The sequence below is a fragment of the Babylonia areolata genome, chromosome 14 (genome assembly GCF_041734735.1).
Source record: "Babylonia areolata isolate BAREFJ2019XMU chromosome 14, ASM4173473v1, whole genome shotgun sequence".
NCBI lineage: Eukaryota > Metazoa > Mollusca > Gastropoda > Neogastropoda > Buccinidae > Babylonia > Babylonia areolata.
In genome coordinates this window covers 33357408-33365029 of record NC_134889.1, presented here as the reverse complement: position 1 = coordinate 33365029, position 7622 = coordinate 33357408, and positions in this window count along the sequence as shown.

Here is a 7622-nt window from a genome sequence, read left to right as displayed (position 1 = left end):
TTTCCATACGAAAGAGATAAAATGCCATGCACCGATAAACGAACTTTCTTCCTGCAATGATCTGTTGAAGTCAGACTTTCTCAGAGTTTTCCACTGGGGGTTTTCTTTGCTGACAACACTGGGAAACTCCGGTTTGCTTGTTTACAAGTCGGTTACCAAGCAACGAAAGACAGCCACCCCTTATCGGACACTGGTGAGCCACCTGTGCTTTGCAGATCTCCTCATGGGTATTTACATGATGATAGTGGGTGCTGCAGACACATCTTTCCGTGGCCGTTATGTGGCCAATGAAAGGATGTGGAGACAGAGTAACGCATGTATAGCTGCTGGTTACTTAGCTTTTGTTTCCAGCGAGGTGTCCGCGTTCATGATCAGTCTAATCACGTTAGACCGCCTGCTGACCCTCTGCTTTCCATTCAAAAGCCATCTTCACCTGAGTGCTACGTCATCTGTCAAGCTGTGCTGCATGGTGTGGGCTCTGGGCCTCCTTCTGGCAGCTGTGCCTTTCATTGGTCAGTTGGAATTCTATGGGGAGAGCAGCATTTGTCTCCCTTTGCCTATCACCCGCCATCATTATACAGGTCAAACCTACGCTTTTCTGATTTTCATCGTCCTCAACTTTCTCATCTTTTTGTTCATTGGAATAGGACAGTTGGCCATTTACTGGGCAGTGCGGAAAGCAAAGGCAGCTGTGAAGACCAAACAGCAGGAAGAGGAAAACACTATTGCTCGGCGGCTGTTCCTGGTTGTCTTCACTGACTTCTGCTGCTGGTTTCCTGTCGGGCTGATGGGCATCCTGGCTTCATGTGGCGTCCCCATCCCAGGTGTCGTCAGCGTGTGGGTGGCAGTGTTTGTGTTGCCCCTCAACTCGGCGTTAAACCCCTTTCTGTATACACTCGTTGGCCTGAAGGAAAAATGGAACGTAAGAAAAATCAATCTTAAGTCAAAAAGAATCTTGTGCAACCTCAAAGGTGAGATTCCTAAGCTGACACCTGACACCATGAAAGAGATAATAATGATGTATCTGCGCTCCAATAAAACAGTGCAGTTGGGCGAACTCTTAGAAGTAAAGCATGGTAAACAAGAACAAATGTGATAATAACATATAGTAAACAAAAACAATGCATTAATAAAACATGGTAAAGAAGAAAACAGTGATAATAAAGCATGGTAAACATGAACAATGTAATAATAAAACATGGTAAACAAGAACGATGTAGTAATAAATCATGGTAAACAAAGACAATAAAAGATGGTTAACAATGACAATATGATAATAAATCACTCCTTGTCTTTTACAATGTCTACATGAAAGGGCTGGCAAACTCAAACAACAATGGAGAAGCTCGTATTCTCATTCTTGTGGGTGATGGCCTTGTCTTCAAAACTTGGAAAGATGCTCAAGAAAGAACTGCAGCCACCCCAATCAACTGGCCAGTACTGGCCAATGGTGCAAAGACACAGATCGTCCATCAATCCAGCAAAAGTTCAAACATTTCGTATCTGTGAACACTAAACACCAAAACAGCGAGCAAATCACCACCATCTGTATAATTTCAGTGAAATTGAGATGGAGAAAACTGACAATAAACGCTAAGTAAGAATATATTTCGACAGGATGCTGACCTTTAGAAAGCACACTGAAAGCGCTGTTCTGAAATGCAGAAAAAAGGTCTTCCAGTCTTAATGGCAAAGGCATCGAACAACAACACCTCTTCGGACTATATTGGTCCCTCAGTGTGATTGACTATGGACTGGAGCTAAGACTTTCTCAAAGCAGCCTTCTAAACTGAGAAAGAATTCACTCAAAATGATACTATGACACTGATCCTCGGAACATTGGAAGACACCCCTACTGAGACCATGTGATACCTGATTCAACTTCTTTCAATGCAGGCCAGACACAAGTAAGAACAGGTCATTTCACTGGTAAGTGGAAGAACAAAAATGGCAACCGTCTGGGACGCAAATGATTATGGATGGGACAAGCAGAAGACACAGCTTGTGTGCCTTCTCATGATCAATTTCCTATGTGCGTCTAGGGTTCATTTACACGTATACCTTGAAATCATGTACAATACAAAATGTCCAATAAACACAAAACCGATCACTTTCATTATCCCACTCTTGTAATCTGCATGCAACTAGATGTATATCTAAGATCACATAAAAATAATGTTTACATCTTCCACACCTCAATTGGTTTAAACCCTACATTTCCAATCAGACTCAGAGAGTGTTTCTTTCCAGTTTTCATCCTGAATCCAGACATATTCCTGTTTAATATGTGTTTTTGAACCAGTATCATTAAGTCTTTACAGTTGGCTACTGTCCAACACCATCAGCCAGCATAGATGTGATTTTCACAAGTTCGCAGATGACACCCAATTCACAAAAGCTTCTTCCCAAGTTATTTTGCTACCCATTGCAGAAACATAGAGATGTGCATTGTTGCTGAGAAGAAATTGATGCTGATGAACAAGCTTAGACTTAATGATGTCAAGACAGAAGCCATACTTTTAGGCTCTAAGTCTGTGCTTAGTCATATTTTGGACCATACCTTTACTGTCTGCAATTTCAAAATTCTGTCAGAAACCCGAGTGCAATATTTTGATTCAGCTCTGTCCTTGCATGACATGTCAGTAATTCATTTAAAACTGTAAACTTTGAACTGAGAAAAATGCACACTCTTCGACCGTATCTATCTGTGAAGTGATCACTCTGATTGTCATTTCTTGATCCCAAGTCACATTGACTACTGCAGTCCACTACTTACTGGTTTGCCAAAAAGACCACTTACACTGTTTTCAGTCTCTCACCCAAAGAACAGAAGGCCAACCTGCGCATCAATGGACAAGCTCTGCTTGCTGAGAACAACCCCACATACCTGGGAGTCACTTTTGACAAACGCCTGACGTGGAAGAAGCAAGCAGAGAAAGCAGAATCAACAGCAGAAGTACGACTTGCCCTCATGAAGAAGCTGGCAGGAACAACATGGCGTGCAGACAACACGACCCTCAGGAGGCTGTACACTGGTAGAATCAGGCCAGTGCTGGAGTATGGCATGACTGCATGGGGCACTACGGCCAAGTCCAACTTTGAACGAATCAGCAAGGTTCAGAATCAAGCTGCCCGTATCATCACAGGGGCCATGAGGTCTATGTCAATTCAGGAGCTTGAAACCATCACAGAGCTCCAGCCTCTTGAGGACTGCAGAGACGCCAAACTCCTGACCCAGGCTGCCAAGTTCAAGAGGTTGGAAGGCCACCCCAGACTGTCCCAGCCAACAAAAGGATGGCTGAAGAGAGGGAGCTTCATACACCAGAGCAGGATCCTAGAACGGCAACATTAGGATATCCTTTAATTGACCATGCCCCCAAAGTGATACCCCGGTGTCTTGCCATCCCTGCCTGGAGCGAAGGAACCCCTCCCCCTCATCCAGTGCAGCATCCCTGGCGTCGGCCCCAAAGATTCCCAAAGTGGCCCTGAAAGTCCCTCACCCTTGAACACCTCCACACCCAGTTCCCCAAAGAGTTCTGGACTCATGTCTACACTGACGGCTCTGCGACAGATGGAACGGAGGGGCAAGAGTCTATGTTCAGTATCCAGGAGGCAGAGAAGAAAAGATCTGCCTCGCTACTGGCCTGTACTCCACCAGTTACAGAGCCAAAGCAGAAGCCTTGAAAACAGCAGCAGCCCACATCAAGGTCAGCCCCTGCACCAGCCATAACGTTGTCTTTCTGACCGACGCCCTGTCCATTTTGCAAGCCCTTTGGTCCAACAGAGATCCAGAACTCAACGATCTGTCCTTCTCTCTCGCCTCCCTCTGTACAAGTCACACAGTCACCCTGCAGTGGATTCCATCCCACTGCAATGTCCTTGGGAACGAGACTGCTGACTCCCTGGCAAAGGAAAGCACTACGAAAGAACAGATGGACAGGTCTACCAGCTACTCTGAATCCAGGACCATCATTAAGGCCAAGCTGCAGAACAAGTGGAAGCAGCAGCATCCATGCCACAACAGAGCAGACCCGTACTACCTGCTGACTCGTCGAGAGCAGGTTGCCATTTTCAGGCCCAGGACAGGCCACACCCGCCTGAAACACCACCTATACACGAAACTCCGTATCGGCGACACAGTGCAGTGCCCTTGCAGAACAGGCAGCCAGACAACAGAACATCTGCTGCAGTCCTGCCCACTCCACCAAACACTCCGAGAGAAAACCTGGCCCGACCCAATCCCACTGGCCCAGAAGCTCTACGGAGGACTGGAGGACCTGTGACGTACTGCCGCCTTCGTCGAGGAGACGGGGGAATCCATCTGATAAATGACGAACGAAACAACAACAACTGGTTTGCCTTCTGATTTGTTGTCATGCCTTCAGATGATTTTGAACAATGATGCAACAATCCTTTTCAGAAAATCAAAAAAGTAAATAAAATAAAACGTGCAAAAATAGTCACCGAAAATGTTCAAAATCCTTTCGTCAGAACAGGATCCAAACCATTGGTGACCTTGAAAAAAAGGAAATGGAGACGTGCATGCGCATGCTGCTCCGCTAATAATTAATTTTTTTTTTTTTTAAATATGAAAAAAAGTAACTGGGGAACCTCCTCGAAAATAGACTGAACACCCTCCCTATTTGTGTGAGGACACGTCCAATACCTGGTGTGCACTGACACTGTCCCCACACTACCTTTCCAACGCGTTTGAACAAAGTGGTGGATTACAAAGGCACAAAGATGCACACACAAATATATATATATATATATATATATATATATATATTAAAAAAAACAGCCTCATCAGACACTCACTTTATTAGTGCCAACCTGGACTCGGTCATCCAGTCCGTGATATAAAACCAGAAAGGAAGTGCTGGTTTTGGAAATAGTGTCTCGTCAACCAGGGAAGGCCTGCCATCATTTCCATAACGACCACTCTCAACATCTGCAGAAGAGAGGCTGTGGGAGGGGAAGGTGGTGTGGAGGTCATCGTCATCAGTCTCGTAATGCCGGGTGGGGTTCGGGGGGCACCACTGATGACAATCTTCTGCCATCTGTCTCGGTCGTGGGCTGCTCTCTGTGAGTCAGCGAAAGACATGTCTGTCCACTTCTGCATGTTATCTTCCCACCTCTTCCTCTGCCTGCCTCTGTGTCTTCCTGCTGGCACTGTTCCTTGCAGGATGGTTTTTGCCTGGCCTGGTGATCTCGTCATATGTCAATACCACATCATTTTTCTTTTCTTTACAATACTAAGGAGGCTGTCATGTCCCCCAAGGGTTGCAGTTATTCCGTTCATGAGCTCATTTGTGGTGTGGTTTTTGTATGAGATGAGTAGTGGTAGTACCTTTAGTGTCTGGCAGCTTCACTCTGAGTGAACGGGCATCCCTGGTCCTCACTCATCCCCCAAATCTCTAACGTGTCGCTAAACCACGTGAGGGGGTGATGTCAACACGGCACCACTGGGCGAAGGATCTCCTTGAAGCAGGCACCGGCCAGGGTGGACGAGATCCTAGAAGAACTACAACAGCCACGTTTTCACAACCAGTGCGAGCCACCAAGTAGGAGGATCTCGGGCGTGGTCAAGCTCGGACAGGGATGGGCTCCACCAAGCTGTCCCGTCCTAGATTCACCACATGATGATGATGGTGTGAAGGAAGTAGCAAATAAACACTTGGAGCTAACACCTAGCCTTTGGTACCTACCTGCCAATCCACTTTCCGCAGAAGAACGCCTAGTTCAAACCCAAGAGGTACCCACTCCTAAAGATCCTCATACACGCACCTTCCACAGAGCCGAACGGCTGAAGATCCCACAAAGAGGCAGCAGGCCAGGCAGACAGGTTGACTCTCAGAAGGTGAACACCGACTCCACGCCCTTGACAACCAGGTGTGCTGAACATCCCACAGCCTGTTGACCCTGGCTCTGTGGACGTCCGAGTGTCCAGCAGCTATGGCCGAGCACTGGGTCCCACCACCAAGCAGGTCATGTACAGGAGACGAAAAAAGGTTCAGGGGTAAATCTATACAGAAAGCCAGGTGTTGAAGTAGTTAGATGCCAGCAACTTAACATAAGAGTTGTAGTAGAAAAAGTAACAACAAATAAAACAAAAATAAAAACAGTATAAAAAAAAAACGCGCGCGCGCGCACACACACACACACACACAGACACAGACACACACACACACATGTGTGTGTGTGTGTGTGTGTGTGTGTGTGTGAAAATATCAACAACAGTAGGCTCTTTGTGTCTTTAAAACTTGTATTCAGGTACCTTGCCTGAAGAAGCTGTTTTTGCAGCGAAAATTTTGCTGCTTTTTAAGAATACAAGTTTAAAGACACGAAGAGCCTACTGTTGTTGATAGTTTTATATTTTACCTGTCTTGGTATTTACCTCAGTGCTTTCTGCAAGAAGCAGAGCCCAGGACACAAAGGGTGAGTGAACTATATATATATATATATATATATATATATATATATATATATATATATATATATACATAAACCAGAGAGCAGAAAATCATTCACTGCAGACAACAAAACAAAGTGCTTTGATTCTTCTTCAAAGTTTCACAATACATTGGCTTTCCTTTGTCAAGGTCAGCTTTCATCACATTGTTTTATTATCATTATTTACCATGCTTTATTATCACATTGTTCTTGTTTACTATGCTTTCCTATAATCTTTTTCTTGTTTACTATGGTTTCTTGTCACACCGTCCTTGTTCACTCTCTTACTTGTTCTTGTTTACTTTGTTACTGCCAATAGATACCCATGCTTTTACTTGGCCCACAGATATATATTCCATGTTTTTTAAAGTCTCAGATTCCTTTCGTATAGACGTTGTAGAGGAGAGGACAGTGTCCTTGTTTAACTTGCTTTATAATCGCATTCTTCTTGTTTACCAAGTTATATTGTCACATTGTCCTTGTTTGCCATGTTTTATTATCACTTCGTAACTGTTTACCACGCTATACTTCTAAGAGTTCGCCCAGCTTCACTGTTTTATTGGACCGCAGATACATCTTTATTATCTCTTTCATGGTGTCAGGTGTCAGCTTAGGAATCTCACCTTTGAGGTTGCACAAGATTCTTTTTGACTTAAGATTGATTTTTCTAACGTTCCATTTTTCCTTCAGGCCAACGAGTGTATACAGAAAGGGGTTTAACGCTGAGTTGAGGGGCAACACAAACACTGCCACCCACACGCTGACGACACCTGGGATGGGGACGCCACATGAAGCCAGGATGCCCATCAGCCCGACAGGAAACCAGCAGCAGAAGTCAGTGAAGACAACCAGGAACAGACGCCGAGCAATAGTGCTTTCCTCTTCCTGCTGTTTGGTCTTCACAGCTGCCTTTGCTTTCCGCACTGCCCAGTAAATGGCCAACTGTCCTACCCCGATGAACAAGAAGATGAGAAAGTTGAGGACGATGAAAATCAGAAAAGCGTAGGTTTGACCTGTATAATGATGGCGGGTGATAGGCAAAGGGAGACAAATGCTGCTCTCCCCATAGAATTCCAACTGACCAATGAAAGGCACAGCTGCCAGAAGGAGGCCCAGAGCCCACACCATGCAGCACAGCTTGACAGATGACGTAGCACTCAGGTGAAGAT